Raw genomic sequence first — 17,885 nt, forward strand, 5'->3', positions numbered from 1 at the left:
GACTTGAAATATTATTGTTGTGCAAGCACTATTCTTAACAAATAAAGTTTTCATTAAATAAATCTATTCTTCTTCTTCACTGGCGTAGACATCATTGGTGCCATTCGGTTTTCCTTTTCGCTGTTTGGAGCCAATTGGAGATACTATGTGTAGCCAGGCCCTTCACCACCTGGTCTTTCCAACGGAGTGGAGGTCTGCCTATTCATCTGCTTCCACCGGTAGGTACTGTTTCGAACACTATTAAAACTCGATTGTTTTCGTCCATTCTGACAACATGACCTAGCCAGTGTTGCCGCTATCTTTCATTCGCTAAACTATGTCAATGTCGTCATACATATAACTTATACAACTCATCGTTGCATCGTCTGCCAATGCCAATGTTCAAAGCACATTAGGAGCCGTATTTGCTGTCGACCTCGTCCACGATTCTGCACCATAAATCAGGACGGGAGTGATGAGTGACTTATAGAGTTTGATTTTGATTCGTCGAGAGGGGACTTTACTTTTCAATTGCCTACTCTTATAGAAGATTGTACCCTCTCTATTTGGCTCTACTTCAATTATTTTTTCTAGTATTAGGTTAAGGAAGTCGCACGATATATGTCCGATCCTGACAGAGCTTTTGTTATTGCTTACCGTCAATTTACACAGCCGTTCAGTTTCTTGACGGTGGGCTTTACTCTTTCTTGATTTTGGTTCGTCGAGAGAATACTTCTATACTTTTCAATTGCCTCCTCTTATAGAAGATTGTACCCTCTATATTTGGCTCTGCAGCTTGAATTATTTTTTCTAGCATTAGGTTAAGGAAGTCGCACGATAGAAGTCCGATCCTGACAGAGCTTTTGTTATTGCTTACCGTCAGTTTACACAGCCGTTCAGTTTCTTGACGGTGGGCTTTACTCTTTCACGCAATATGCTCGATAGAACCTTATATGCGATATTGAGAAGTCTCCTCAATATCCTCTGATTGGTATAAAAAATGGAAAATGGGCGTGACGTCGCCCGCTTTTTGGTCAAAAACCATATCTCAGGAACTACCTCACCAATTTTAATGAGATTTGGTACAAAATATATTCTTTACGTACTGAAAGAGTTCCAGATTAGTCGCAAAGGAGAATGTGACTTGTGCCACTATTTTTTAAACACCTTTTAAACCTTTAAAACCTACCTTTTAAATCAGTTCTAACAATTCTAACTAATCAATCTCAAATTATATCCTAAATATATAAAAATGGAACAAACTAACACTTTATTGTATACTAAAGGTATGCGTTGGAAAATAATTACGTACAATTGTACTTAATATGTAGAAATTACCCTGAGGGCACTCTCTTTAAAGAGCACTATCTTTTGAACGATAGTTTAAAAGTTATATTAGAAAACTACCCTGAATTTTATAAAATCACTTAAACTAAGTCAATTATTTACGATATAGCCCTTAGGTGCTCAAAAACAATTTGGTTGTCTAATTTTGCGTGATAAAATTGGAGCAGCTTATTTAACTTATTAAAAACAGGTCTCGTTGGCAAACATATGTATATACTTAGGTACATATGCTGACATAATTATCGAAGGGATTCGTAGAACTGTGACCTAACAAAGTGCGATATGTTAACATAAAAACAATTATACATATAAGACAACTTGAACTCAGTCCGGTAAGTGTGAAACTTGATTTCTAGAAATTTAGAATTATGAAAAATTGAACAAAAAGTTGTGCTAGCATGTATCTATACTGGTTTTAGTACCGAAATAAATTTGTTCCTACTCGATGGCAAAATAGTCAGTCGGTCAAATGACTAATCTTACGCTAGTGCGACGGAACATACATACTACATATATACATATTGTGTTCTTAAACACAACATATACCATCAACAAAGTTGTGTTACTACATAGTTGTCATGTTTTAATTTCATTACTTTTTGGAATGGCGACCTTTCGGTCATTGGGTTCGTGAACGCGGCACGCGTCTTGTAAAGCAAGACACATTTGTATGGCACAAGCTGTGACTCTAATGCAGCTTGTAATTTGTATGCGCTTGATAAAAGTTGGCGTGGGGTTCTTGATACTGCTACTTGATGTAATAAAATATCCGTTAGATCTAGAAAATAAGAAAAAAATACAGTAGAACGCCGATCATCCGATTGGGACCGGAGTTGACTCGGATAATCAGATATGGGCTGATAAAAAAGGAAAACGAACTACGAAACATGGAGTAAACTTTATTAAGTTTAACAAAAACAGTTCTACAATAACGGTCACTTAAACATCTCAATCAAAGTAAGCTGCAACCCCATGAGGCCTTAACAAAAACACAAAGCATAACAAGTAAGGAACTTATTTACTTAATGTAATTAAGACAACACACAATTCGATCCACATGTCTATGACTTTCTCTGCGTTTTTATCGTCTGTCTGTATCTGTCTCTGGAACCCTTGATCGTTTTTATCACAGTCCAAACAATCTTCCATATCAGCGACAACATACTCCGTATATCCCGCGATTTAATTAGCCATATTTAGAAACTCTTCCACCGACGGTATTTCCTGTCCGTCTTCATTAACTTCAGCGGTTGATTCTCGTCTCTTCGCTTGTTATTCTAACTCGAGTTGCTCTTTTGTTGATGTACCAATTATTTTATTCCAAGATTGTTTCAGTGAAACATTTTTAACCATGAAATCTGAAATCATGCACCAAAAGTCTTCGTCGTTCTCTTCAGTTACAGGAAATTTGCGAAGCTGCTGTTGTCTGTAAAGTCATTACGTGCACTCAATAACACCCTGGTCCATGGGCTGCAGCAGACTATTCCCGTTTTGTGGTAAAATGAGACTTCACACAAGAGGTGGATGAGTTGGTGCATGGATCAGAGAGGCACTCGTCACTGGATCTGCTTTCATCAGTTCTGGGGGTATATTGTCAATTCCAGGCGCCTTGTTGTTTTTCATACATTTTATAGCCATGGTGATCTCGGCTACATTTGGACATTCTACGGATATAAGGGGGTTATCTATGTGTGCTTTGCATTTGCATATACGGTGTGCATTGTCAAGAGTAGAGTCTAAGGTTTTAGTGTAGAAATTTGACCAGATCTCAAGCTGGGTTTCCTTTGATGTGGTGATATTGCCATTGCTATCTCTTAGGGGCCTAGCGGTTGGTTTGGAGTAACATAGAGCCAGTTGTCTTGTGTATATGTAGAGGTCTCTGCTGCGATTCGTCACGGCTGCAATTTGAGCCTTCTTCGCGATGTCATCGACCCACTTTCGCTTGTCACGCCGCGCACTCTTTTTTTATCTCGCGCTGCTGAATAGTGCCTTTGCAGCAGTACTTTTATATTACGCGTTCTTGCGGCGTTAAGATCTGCTTTCAAAAAATCTGCTTTCATACGTTTCCTATGTGCAATCAGTGCCCAAGATGTGTCTGATAGCCACTTTTTCCGCGCGCTTTGTGGTGTTTCAATCAGCATTTCAGCTGGTTTAATGAAAATTTCTTTCAACGTGCTCCAATTAGAAAGTTCTTCTACTGCATGCGAAGATAGGGAGCTTTTCAAGGCTTCTGAATATTTCCGCGCTGTTTCCTCCACTTTGAGTCCGCTTATCTGGAATCTGTTTGACCTGAGGGGTGGCGTTTTGTTTACAGCCGCAATTTTTAGTTGCAATGTAGCTAAGAGTAGATGGTGATCGCTGTCTATATCTGCCCCCCGTTTGACTCTTACGTCCAACAGAGAGTGTCGCCATTTTTTGCTGATTGCAAAGTGATCGATTTGGTTTTCTAAAGCATAAAGTATGCGTGAAAATGATAATAAAACACGTTTCAGTTTTTTTATATAAAACATCTAAAAATGTGAAATAAATGGAAAATATGAGAAAGGGTACTCAAGTATACTCGTACATTTTATTATTATTTAACTTTAGTGGGAAAACATAAAATAATTACTCATGGCTGTGTAGTTTGCTGCGAAACTTCCACCCTTTCGAAGCGACATTTATAAATATACATACTTACATAAGCATGTATGTAAGAGTATATTTGCATTTACTTTCTCCTTCTATTGACCTATCATATTCTTTAATTAAAGTATAACTTAGTATTACACATTTTATTTTCTGGTTGGTTTTATTATTTTATTATTTCGGACGTGCAACTATTTGTGGCAACTATTCACAAATTACATATTTGGTGGTCGTAAAATCGATTACCTTGCATCTGTCAGCGCTTATAGTCATGCTCAAAAGATTCATGAAAACTCACACGCTTACACATATACATACATACATACATAAGTTTTATATTCATATGCATTGCTTAGTTTGAGTCCCAACCCAACCCAACCAGTTTTACTGCGAAACATGAATAGTCATTTCGAAAGGCATAAAAATATTAGCGTCTTTTTACTGTAATTTCATTGTAACTACTAAATTATATTAATATTTAATGAATATAAAAGTGAACTATAAATACGTGCTCATCTAGGTACGAATATATGCGGAAAAAGTTGGCGATAATTTCAACAATGCAGTTCTATCACTTCCATATATCCTCAAACATGCATACAAATGTATGTATGTAATATTTAGCATAAAATGTTTGACGAAGAAATTATACTCCGTTATTTAATAAAGCTTATAGCATACAAAACAGTCTGTATCGCATGATTTTAGGTTTAGTCTAATGCAAAAGCTTCAATGCTGCAATTCTTTCATATTCTTTCTCGAAAGAACATTTATTCACTCTACCTGCCATAATCAATTGACAACCAATAAAGGTAATTATTTACAAATTAAAGGATAATGAAACAAAACTGAAATGCTGACATTTCTGTTACTGATTTTTTTTATCAATGAATAAACAATTTATCGGAGGAATTAATTAAAATTTGACAAGCGTGAATGGTTCTGAAGTGTCGTCAATTGCGGGGTGCCATCTTATCAACGTTTAAGATCTTTTCAAAAAAATCGTGAACCATTAACCACTTAAACCTTTCGCTTAAAGGTGGCAATGATTGTTATTAATGTATTTTGTGATGAGATGTTGAAATATATACCTTCAGGTAGCTCTTCCCGACAGCAATGTGTCACTTTAATGATGTTGCTGCAGCGCTCAGAATGTGTAATCTTTGCACATCCTTTACAGCCATCACCATGCATAAGGCCACCTTATTTATTATTGCTCTGGAAATACTAATTTAATAATTACATGGGCACTGTCACTGTCACTGTTTAAGCATATATACACACATACATTTTCGCTACTATATATCTTCTTCTTCTTGACTAGCGTAGACACCGCTTACGCGGTTATAGCCGAGTCCACAACAGCGCGCCACGTATCCCTCCTTCTGGCAGTTTGGCGCCAATTGGTTATACCAAGCGAAGCCAGGTCCATCTCCACCTGGTCCTTCCATCGGAGCGGAGGTCTCCCTCTTCCTCGGCTTCCACCAGCGGGTACTTCATCGAATACTTTCAGAGCTGGAGCACTTTCATCCATTCGAACAACATGACTAGCCAGCGTAGCCGCTGTCTTTTTATTCGCTGGACTATGTCTATGTCGTCGAATAACACATACAGCTCACCGTCCCATCGTCTGCGGTATTACGCTTCTGCACCGTAAAGTAGGACGGGAATGATGAGAGACTTGTAGAGTTTGGTTTTTGTTCGTCGAGAAGACGCGAATGCGCTGACTGTTTGTTTGACGACAGGAGATATTTCGTCTTGTCCACGTTCACCACCAGACCCATACGCTTCGCTCCTTATCCAGTCTGGAAAAAGCAGAACTAACGGCGCGGGTGTTATTTCCAATGATATCGATATCATCAGCGTACGCCAGTAGCTGTACACTCTTATAGAAGATTGTACCTTCTCTATTAAGCTCTGCAACTCGTATTATTTTCTCCAGCATCAGGTTAAAGAAATCACACGAGAGTGAGTCACCTTGTCTGAAACCTCGTTTGGTATCGAACGGCTCGGAGAGGTCCATCCCGATCCTGACGGAGCTTTTGGTGTTGCTCAACGTCAGCTTACACAGTCGTATTAGTTTTGCGGGGATACCAAATTCAGACATCGCGGCATAAAGGCAGCTCCTTTTCGTGCTGTCAAAAGCAGCTTTAAAGTCGAAAAAGAATGGTGTGTGCCGATCCTATTTTCACGGGTCTTCTCCAAAATTTGGCGCATGGTGAATATCTGGTCTGATGTTGATTTTCCAGGTCTAAAGCCACACTGATAAGGTCCAATCAGTTTGTTGACGGTGGGCTTTAGTCTTTCACACAGTACGCTCGACAGAACCTTATACGCGATGTTGAGGAGGCTTATCCCACGGTAATTGGCGCAAATTGTGGGGTCTCCCTTTTTGTGTATTGGGCAGAGTACACTGAGATTCCAATCGTCAGGCATGCTATATATACTATATATGCTTCACAAAAAATCAAGGACAGATGATTAGTATAAAAGTGTCGCAGTCTTATCGGCAACTAAATGGCACACGGTTCATAATATCACATAATAATATTATAATGTTTTTTATTTAGAATTTTAATTTATTAAATATTTCAGAAATTCAATGAGAAAGCTAACAATTGAAATTTAGTAGTATATACATATGTATGTACATATAAACTAATATAGTGGGTTTCCAGAACCTCTGTATTTACTACTGTCAACTTTTTGTTCCTTTAGCTGTTTTTTCAATTATTGTATGCATTCACAAACGGTTTTCGGAGCATTGAATCAATCAACCAATATGTAATTATTATTTTTCTTTTTTTTATAACACAATTGACAACGAAAGCCGGTGTGGTTAGGCTCGTGTTGCGTTGCGGTTTCCTTATGAATTTTATGCACCTGGTAATTTTACACACAGCTGAATCAGGTAAAAAGCAGAAACTAAAACAAGCAAACAAATATAAAATTAAAGCAATTGCAATATTAGATATTCAAACTTTGAGATGTATTTTAGCTTTACCCGTAATCTTCCTTAGTATAAAATTTTTGAAATAAATTTAATTTTTATTTTTTTTTTATCTATATATGTATGTATATAAAAATGTCATGTAACGTTGTTTGTCCGGGATTGGCGCCTAAACTACTGAACCGATTTTAATGAAATTTTGCAGACGTCTGATGTTTGGTCCAACTTAAAAGATAGGATAGTTTATACATATGTATTTCAAATTTTAATCGCCGCCTGCCCATTCGTTCAAGCGATAATTTGAATTGCAATCTACATATCTTTATAAAACTTTGTACACGTTACAATTAGCAATATGAGATTGTATTGTAGATAGGCAAAACCAGACAAATGCAAAAAATAAAAAAGAAATTAAAAACAAATAAGACTTTTGCAACAGATATTCACAGTTCGGAAGGACATTAGGATTTACACATTTTTAAGTAAATGATCGTGTCATTCATTTGGTCAAGCGATATTTGATCTGGGGATATCCTAATATAACTTAGCTCAAACTTAAACATTGATACTATGAGAAGGTTGGCCAAAATAGATGTCCGATTGCAACATCTAAATAATTGTATAATTGTAATTAAACAAAAAGGGAAGCTACAATTCAAGTTATAAAATTAATTTCACTTTATCAAATAGTTAAACAGAATAGAATTTAACATACACATACCTTATCCAGAGCAAGGCGTGGCCCGGCCACTAGTATTTAATAAATTTTAAATTATTTTAAATGTTAATGAATTATATCCTTTTTGTATTCATAAACTGTAAAGACGCATTTAGATCACCAGATTCCTTATTCATACGCGCTTCCCTTGGACTGAAGTGAACTACAGTATTGGTCAATGTTCAATAAAGAAAATAAAATAAAATAATGTCTGACACTGAATTGATGGAATCATACTCGGCAAATACCGGCGCGGTATTATTTTCCTTAATTAAACAGAATAAGATTGCAATTATTACCAATGTTGTCTTGTTGCATTCTTAGTATAAGAATAAATATGCCCATAAATATCACGGCAACGTTGTTTTCCCAATTTTAATTGTTGAAAAAAATTGTTGTAGCTTAAACAACTTGATAACGGCAAAAATATTTCAAGCAAGCAACACTAAAAATGTGGCGGTGAGTACGGATGTATTGCCTAGGTGGACTATTATCTGACTGACACTGACATGCAACTGAGCTTTATACTTAAATTAACGGCTGGTCATTGTTCAACTCACATTCGCTTTGTCCACAGATATTTATGGTATGTAAATCTATTGTGTGTACAGGACCTTTCACTTAAGCGGACTTCATAAAAGTAGTACTCGTCTGCAACGCTAACAGCTTTTGTGTAGGTGTGTGTGTGAGGTCATATAAAGTGGCTGTTGACAGTCTCAGCATACCCAGAGTACCACGTGACCATATCACATATTCAAGTTCATGAATGTCACTGATAGCGAACATGTTGAGTGACACATGTGATCGGTTACTCACCGAACAGTTTTGGACCAGCCGGTGTTTGTTGGGGTGTTTAGCTTTGGATAGCAGAACATTTTTATTATTTATTAATTATGCACAAGCTACTTCGTTCGCTCGTATTTATATATGCACAAAAAGTAACTTTTAGCCGACCTTTCGTTCCATTTGCCAAAGTTTGGAAAATCTGCCAGTACTCACTTAAATTCTAGTGACATTTTAAAAACACACAATACAACCAAAAAGGCCAACATATCAACAAGAATAGAAAAGTCAGCGCAATAAATGTATAGATAATGACACACAGGGTGGGTTCGAAAACAATATACCGGTATTCATACATATGAATGTATAAATATACATATATCTATGTATATATTTCGGTTTGTTTATACACTTGCTACAGTAGGCAATAGCGTTGCACGTATTAAACGGTGTATTACCTCTCCTGGCAATTGTTGCCGTTGCCGATGGAGGAAGATATTCTCTGTGTTGAAGCGTCACTTTTAGCCGCGCATTAAAAATTTAAAATCGTTAGCGAGTAGCTGGTGTCTGATGGGTGACACATGAAGTGACTACTTTGAATTATAATGGTCGACGTTTCGGTTTTTGCGGTAGGCTGGCATTGAGCATTGAAAGGGATGTGATAATTTGCTTTGATTTTATTTTGACATACAAAAATTGCAGTTCAAAAAGTGAAAAGTTTTTAAGCGAAGGTTTGAGGCGCGTAGTATTGGAAGTGGAATTGGAAGTGGCAGCATTATCTGCGCTGTCACAATATGCCACTCAAGCGTAATTAACATTCCAAAATATTTCATCAATGACATTATTTCTTACGAAAATTAGCACACACATACAAACTGGGAGCGAAATATAACATTTGGCTCACTCTCAAATTAACTATACTATTTGAAGATTAATGAACGTTTCTGTAGACCCAATTTCTTTCTTGACATTTCTGACTTATTAGTTGAGGAGCACAAGGCCTTAAACAGGTGCTATTTCTTCATATGGAAAAAAGTACCAAATCAATTACAAGCATGAAATCTGTTCACATATTAAGACGTAAGATAAGTAAATAAAAAAATATATATACTCGTAAAAAAAAAATCTTATTATATTGTACATTTTTCGCTTGTCGTTTTTATACTCTCGCAAGAAAAGTTGCTAAGAGAGTATTATAGTTTTGTTCACATAACGGTTGTGTGTAAGTCATAAAACTAAACGAGTTAGATATAGGGTTATATATATAATATCAAAATGATCAGGGTGGCGAGACGAGCCAAAACCGTGCTACGGATAACTTGAGTAAAAATTGAGATATCTTGACGAAACTTGGTACACATGTTCCTTGAGACCGTGAGAGGGTTGGTTTCGAAGATGGGTAAAATCGGTTCACTGTCACGCCCACAAAATGAAACCGAAATCATAACTAAATAGAGTTATAAAAGTAAAATTTGGTACAAAGGATCGTACTAGTAAGTGCCATATTTGTAAGTAATTTTTTTGGCGTAGCCCCGCCCCCAAATATATTTTTTGTTTATATCTCGCAAACCAATAAAGCTATATAAACCAAACTTTCTGCAGCCGGTTTCCTTACGTACCCCACCAAAAAAAGGAAGGAAAAAAGGTGCAAGGTTCTTGACACCCTGATGACATGTGTAGAAAATGGATGAAATTGGTTCACAACCACGACAACTTCCCATATAACTCAATTTCGCTTTCACTTTATAATATATACATACGAACCAATGAAGATAGCGGAATAAATTATCAGTGGCATCATTTGTGAAAAAATTGTCGAAATCGGACTATAACTTTTCAATGCCCCGGATATCGAATATGAAGAACTCAGTGCCTTATACTATGTTCGGACCGACATTGAAAACATGTTTTCATAGAAAAAATGGGTTTTCGTACGCAAACTTGTGTTTTCATCCATGCAAAATCTATCAAACGAAATCACAGTTTTCGCTGAAAACTACTTAAAATCTTACATTCCACTCATTATAATCGGTGCCTGCTCTAGTTTAGTCGATATTATTGGAAGACATATTTTGCCATCTCTAAATTGTCATTTGATATTGTAAACAAATTCCACTACTTTGTCAAACTAATGGAGAAACAGAAATAAAATTAAGAAAGGAAGGGCTAAGTTCGCGTGTGACCGAACATTTTATACTTTCGCAAATTATTTGTTTAATGTTATTAAGCACGTTTTCTTTTCTTTTCTCGAATGTTGACTTTTTATATTTCAACATTATACACATGCTGCATTACCTTTTTGAATGTGCAACATTTTTGACATGATTAAAGAACAAAAAAATGTCAGCCTATTATGATGGTCATCTCTCACTGACAATTTGATAACTAGAGTACAGGGCAGAATAAATTCAAAAATTTTTTTAGAAAAATGCGCTTTAAAATTACATGCAACTCGACTCATGTATTGGGTACAAAGTCCACTAGAAAACAAAAATCATTATATAAAAGATGGTGTAATTCCTGAAGTTTCACTTGTACGGACAGACGGATTTTAACTCGTCTCGTCATCCTGATCATTTTGATATTTATAACCCTATATCGTTTAGTTTTATGACTTACAAACAACATGAGAACAAAACGTTGATACTTTCTTAGCAACACGTTGCGGAAGTATAAAAATGCTCAAATGTAAACAAACAAATAAATTTGTGAATTGTCAATGAAAACGCATCGAAAATACAAAATGTCGGTCAGAACGACTTTGGTTCCACAATCCACAAATTGTGTTTTCAATGTCGGTCCGAACGTAGTATCAGGGTAATTTTTCACTGAAAATATCGGTAAATTTCTCAGATATCGTAATTTAATTCAGAGGAAATCTTTTTCTTCTAATAGTGTGTCTCTGTACCAGAAATGCTTAAAATCGGGTCATAACTTCCCCTAGCTCTCATACACCTAATTATAGGATTATAGGATTTTCAAAAATACGACGGGCTTAATAGCTTATAAATCGGTTAATATCTATACTAATATTATAAAACTGAAGAGTTTGTTTGTTTGTTTGTTTGAACGCGCTTATCTCCGAAACTACTGGTTCGAATTGAATAATTCTTTTTGTGTTAGATAGTCCATTTATCGAGGAAGGCTATAGGCTATAAAGCATCACGCTGCGACCAATAACGATAAAGCGAAGAAACAGTGGTAAATGTGTAAAAAACGGGGGAAATTATTTATCTTTAAGGGCTTCCGTTCGTTGCGCTGCCAAAGCGGTTCAAGATACACAAAAGTTATGTATGAAAGAATTATTTCTCTTTTAATGATCTAAAAAAAAGTCCGTGAGTACCGTTTTTGTGATAACTAATTTGGTCGAAATTATTTGTTAGAGTTGTATTATATACTATATATGATGATTTTCTTTATTCTATTGGATTTTATGCCGAATATATGCGTCAAATTGTGTGATATCTTAATAAAACTATAGGAATAAATTGCGAGAGTATAAAATGTTCTGTTGCACCCAAACTGAGCCTTTCCTTATTTTTTTAGTATTGAAATCTCCGTGGAAGTACAGGGAAAAAGTAAACAAATATTGAACATTTGCTAGAAAGATAATAAAAAAGAATTATATTTAAGTTGACAACAACGGCGGAACAGATAATATTGATTTTGGCAACAATATGAGATAAGTGCAATTCTCTAGACAAAACAATGAAAGATCTGTGGAATAATAATCGTCGCTTTGGCTGCGCAATGATACCGTTAGCTGGCGATTTTCGACAAATACTTCCTGTTATTCCAAAATCAACAGCGGCGGATGAATTGAATGTCTCAAGTCATAGTATTTGTGGCGGTACGTGAAAACCATATGATTGACCATTAATATGCGAGTGTTCCTGCAATAGGATAGCACCACAGAAGAACTGTTAAAAATTGTAAATTGACAAATTCCGGTTGATTTTTTCAATGGTTTGATATCAATTCCACCTGGCATTTGTCAATTCACTTCAACGAAAGACGAATGTATATCTGAATACATTTGCCAAAATTATAAGTAACTACGATTGGTTGAGAGCACGCGCAATTTTAGCTGTTAAAAATTCCGATGTTGATGACTTAATCTATACGATTCAAGTCAAATTCAAGGAGATTTGTGTGTTGAATTTCTAAATTTTTTGGATTTGCTTGACATGCCGCCGCATCATTTACATCTTAAAGTTGGATTCGTCATTATTATGTAATTATGTTGTGAAATTGAACCCTGATGGTGACGCAGCCATCGAATAATGTGACAGTTGCAAGAATTTTGAAAGGGACTTACAAGAGGCAGAATGCTTGATTCCACCAATTCCTCTGAGTTCCAACGATTTGCCATTTCAGTTCAAACGTATTAGTTTCCACTGAAACTTGCATTTGCGATGTCAATCAACAGGTTACACAGACAGTTGCTGGAAATGTGTGGCATAAATCTGGAAATGCCATGTTTTTCATACGGTCAGCTATATGTGGAGTATTCACGGGTTGAAAAAACATCTTCTCTGTACATTTACTCTCCGGAACAGAAAACAAAGAATGTTGTTTATCAAGCTGCGTTACACTGAAAAAAAGTACAAAAATCGAAAATAAATGCTTTTTCAATACAATCTAAATTCAACTTTCTTTCCTTTTAAAAACAAATAATTTCACGCAGGGCAACGTCTGTGGGGTCAGCTAGTGTGAAATATATTAGCCAAATTAAATGAGCATATAATCTTAGATATAATATATGTTGGTGATGAAAATGATTGAAATCGGTTCAGGAATTACCTCAGCCTATATACTATATATGAGGATTTTCGTTTTTCTATTGGACTTTATTGCGAATGTATGGGTCAAATTGTGTGTTATCTTAGTAAAAATATAGCAATAAATTGCGAGAGTATAAAATGTTCGGTTGGACCCGAACTTAGCCTTTCCTTACTTGTTTTTATCTGTTGTATATCCAGATAGTATAGATGTTTAAAAACTGATATAATTTTTAGCTACGTAGATGATAATTATCTGAGTACCTTAACTCGAGAGAAAATATGGACTGCGACGTAATATGAGTTCTTATATGACCTCCTTGTAAGACATTAAAAAGTCATCGTATGTAATAGCATTGATGGCTTGAAGATTGTTTCCGGTTATTGTTTTATTAGAATTATTATATTTATAAATTAATTTTTAACTTGATTTAGAATTGAATGAAGCGAACAACAAGTTCGAACGAAAAACTCAAAAGTATTACCAACCTATTAATTACGTAGTGTTGTGTAATATTACTATCCCGAATAGGGATATTCGAACATGCGGTGTTGTATAATGCTATTTTTGTATAAAGGGATAGGGATAATCCAACATTAATAAATCTCAGTTTATTTATTATAATTATAACATAAACTTAAAAGAAAGAATATAGAATTCTATAGTAATGAAGAAAAGAACGACTAAGAGTTTACAAAGCTGATTTTAAGATCAAAACTTGCCTACGTCAAACCAAACGTCTTGAGGACCAGCCTATAGCAAAATAATCACAATGAGCTCATGAAAATTAATATTACTCATACAAGAATTTACATGAATCTAAAAAAGTCTACAAAACCCAGAGATATTTTATGCATCTTTAATCATTAATACATAGAAATTAATTTCCGTCCATCTATTAAAATTGTATGTAAAACTTGTTTTAAAACATGTATGATATCAGATTGAATCAATTGTTTTTTGTATGTTAATATTAGTAATCTTTCAGCTAGTGAACAAAAAATAAAAAGCTTCTTCTAGGTACTTATATATATAGATACAGTGTAATTTGTATGAATTTTGACTTCTATTGCCAATTCAATAGTTCGAATTATGGAGAACTTCGAGTTAGAGCAGTTCGAGTTATGGACGTTCCACTGTATATATATATATATATATATATGTAAATTTATTTATTTTATTAGAAATCGCAGTGAGTGTATATCAGAAATGCTCTTCTATGATAAATAAGTATTATTTGCTTATAGGAGAAATACACTTTAGAAGAGAATATTTTAAGTCATCAGAACCAAATATATATTATTTCTGTTGAATGATCATATATTTTCAATCAGTTTGGGTATACAAAGAAACCACGAAATATTTTTGGTGTAGCAGCCTCCTTCTATTCACTAAACACTTTTTTGCGCACAAGATTTGTGTTTTTTATTGCGTCCACAGTATCCCAACAAAGGCTAGACAAAAAACTAAAGTGTCATGTCCAGTATATTCAAATATGTATATGAGTAGGTAAACTATATTAAATCTTTACATAAATGCATACAGATCATAATTAAAGTTTGGATATATGTACATGTACTTACTCACAAACAGCATTTTTTGTTCATTTCAATATCAAAAGACTTAAGCGAGCAACATGTATAGACTTTAGATGTTAACATTTATATACCTGTATGCCAATTAGCCTTACATACATGCATACTTATGTACATGTATATAAATTATATTATAAACATATATATTTTCATTGAGTCGTTTACTCTCTGCATTGTCACTACACACACATATTGAGCATAAACACATCTATCAAAACAAAGAGAGAGTTCACGCTTTGCCATTGCGCATGCTTCGCTCCACCTTCGAATAATCACACTGCTGATTAGGCAGGCCAATCGAACTCAGTATATAAACGAGGCAGAGACTTCGTTGGCCAATCAGCGTTAAGCTTATTGACAATAGCATAAACGTTGGTGATAATGTTTTACAAAATGCTTTAATTGTTTCCATTTGTCTCTATTTAAACATATAAATGTCTCACTACCGACATACAGAAGTACTTTGCGATAACTATGTCGATATGGATCTGAAAGTTGTAGCGGCCGCATGAGGCGCGTGAGGTTTACACAAATTTATTCCATGTAAATGCAAATCTTGACTGGCGTAGAATATGTAGATATGTAAATGCATATGTATGTATGTATATATGTACGTAGTCTATAATATGTACTAAGTATTAAATCGTGTATAGAAAGGAGCCTTACTCTTCTATTAACAAAAACTTATTATTGATACCGTTTGTTCGGGTGAACACTATATCCCATAATGCTTGAGAATTTTTTAAATGCGTAGCAAGAGCGATTATTGTCTATACAAGGGAGTATTATTATTACAATTTATTTGAAATAAATTATTAATGTTTTTTTTATCTAAAGTAATATTAATGAAAAGTTTTTTAAAATTTGTTAAAATAAGCAATTTAATATTATTAGTTTTAATGAATATAGTATACATTTTAAAGATTAAAATTACGCATTTCGCATGCCCTTTTCTCAAATCTTTATGACTAATACTTAAAATGAAATAGTAAAACCTGGGATAGAAATACAATGCATACAAATTTAAAGAAAATGCAATTTGAATATTATATATGAACAATACATATACATATGTACATTAAACTGTCTGCTAAAATTTATAAAACAAGAGAAGGGATATGTTTGGATGTTCATCATAAAGTTTACTATAATAACGAAAACCATTAAATATAAAATATGAGGCCTGGGTAATTTCGGAACTGATTTCACTAATTTTTCCCACCAAGCTAAAATTATTCAATATTATTAATTTAATTAATATTTCATAAAATATCTTCATAACAAAAACTAATAGTAGTTATAATAGTAATAATAGTAATATGTGGGAGCTAGGAGAAGTAATTAATATATTTACCTATTTTTGAAGAAAGAAAAAGAAGAAAAATTTTCGCTCCGAATTTTTATAAAATATCTAATATTATCTGTAAAAAATTATCCATTGGCACATTGGTATCTATCATGTTTGCAAATAACAGAGGTTTTGAAAACATTGTATTCAAACATTCTCCCCTTTAGTATGATCCTCAGTACCAAGTTTTACCTTAATAGCATTTCAATAAAACATATATCTATACACATTTTTCAATGTAGTTTATTTACTTCTGACAACAGATTCCATTTATTCTATATAATTGTAATACGAAGAAATGCTAATTGGTTTGGTCGGGGTTTAGGACAATACGTTATGTAAAAGCAAATTCTGACTTCTAGTTTACTTCCATAGAAAATTTGACTTCAAGACCAAATACAAAAATTCAGTTATCTGCAAAACTTGATTGAAAATTGATCACACAGAAATACGCTGTTTCGTCGGTATAAAGAGAAAAGGAAGAAAAGGCGCAAACAAATATTTATATTTATTAAACTGTGGTATTAAAAAAACACAAACTTTTAATGAATTTTCAGCTCTCCAGATTTATTAATTAAATTTTTACTTTGCAATGAAGATTTGTTGAATTAAAGTTTGAATTTTAAACATATTTAGATGAACTATTTATGAAAAATTATCATTACAATACATATATAAATTAATTATAAGTTTCTCCAATCGCCCATAAAATTTGATCTGGAGAGAGAAATATTTACATTTCACAAAATCGGAATATACTTTACATATCCATAGAAACATATGTATATACTATACATATTCTATACATATGTATATACTTTCCGCGAAACTTAAAGTCCAACATTACAGTTTCAGCAGTTACACATACATATACAGTATACTCTCGAAAAGTAAATCGATTGGTATTTTGGGTAATTTACTTTTTCGAATAATTTACTTTTCCAAATATATACATAAATTATCTGTTTTTATAATATTAAATGCATTTTTAAACTTAAAAAATTCATTCATTTATTTGCTTCAATAAAACATATAGATTTACATGAAAAACATATTTACATTTACATACATACATATGTATTTACTATGAAGAGAAAAAATCTTGAATATTCTTTTGTTTTTTTTTTTTCTTTTGCAATTTATTTTCTGACCATTTTTGTACGACTTTTCAAAAAGTCTGACACCTGATTTGCATCGTTTTGATTTTTAAACCAGTGGATCAAGTAGGAGAGTTTATTTACTAAAAAGACGCGATAAACAAGAGAATAAGTGTTTTTGCAACATCGTAAAAAACGCTGCTTGCTTCGTTTCGAATTTTTTATCACACTCTCTGAAAAGTAAATTAAAAAATTTACTTTTTCGAGGTGCATGTGTAATCTTAAAGGTGATTAACTTTTCCGCGATTATTTACTTTCTGAGAATTTACTTTTCGAGAGTATACTGTATTTATTCACTTTGAAAAGATTTTCTGCAAAAGAATACATAACAAAGATAATATTAAATTATCATTCACTTTTTCCGACCAATCTGCTGTAGTGCAGAAATATGTATGGAATCCATTCAAGTTCATTTAAAATTTATCAAGAAGTCCAGCTATGTTAATATGAACTTTCTATCAAAAGGTGTAAAAGTCGACAAAAATGTTAACATACGAATAAGACTCCCTAATCCCTAAGAATTAATAACTACTAGATACTTTTTAACATATTCCTGAAATGTTAATTTTCGAAATAATGCAATTATTACGATTGAAAG

General features: G+C 33.8%; 1 protein-coding gene across 1 annotated transcript in view; it reads left to right on the plus strand.

Moving 5' to 3' along the window:
• The window catches only part of LOC105219382 (zinc finger protein 423 homolog), a 51,061-nt gene that overhangs the window by 15,341 nt on the left and 17,835 nt on the right, over positions 1–17,885 (plus strand). The gene's annotated exons all lie outside the window — the stretch shown is intronic.

This window comes from Zeugodacus cucurbitae, chromosome 6, assembly GCF_028554725.1.
Source record: "Zeugodacus cucurbitae isolate PBARC_wt_2022May chromosome 6, idZeuCucr1.2, whole genome shotgun sequence".
NCBI classification, from domain to species: Eukaryota; Metazoa; Arthropoda; class Insecta; order Diptera; family Tephritidae; genus Zeugodacus; species Zeugodacus cucurbitae.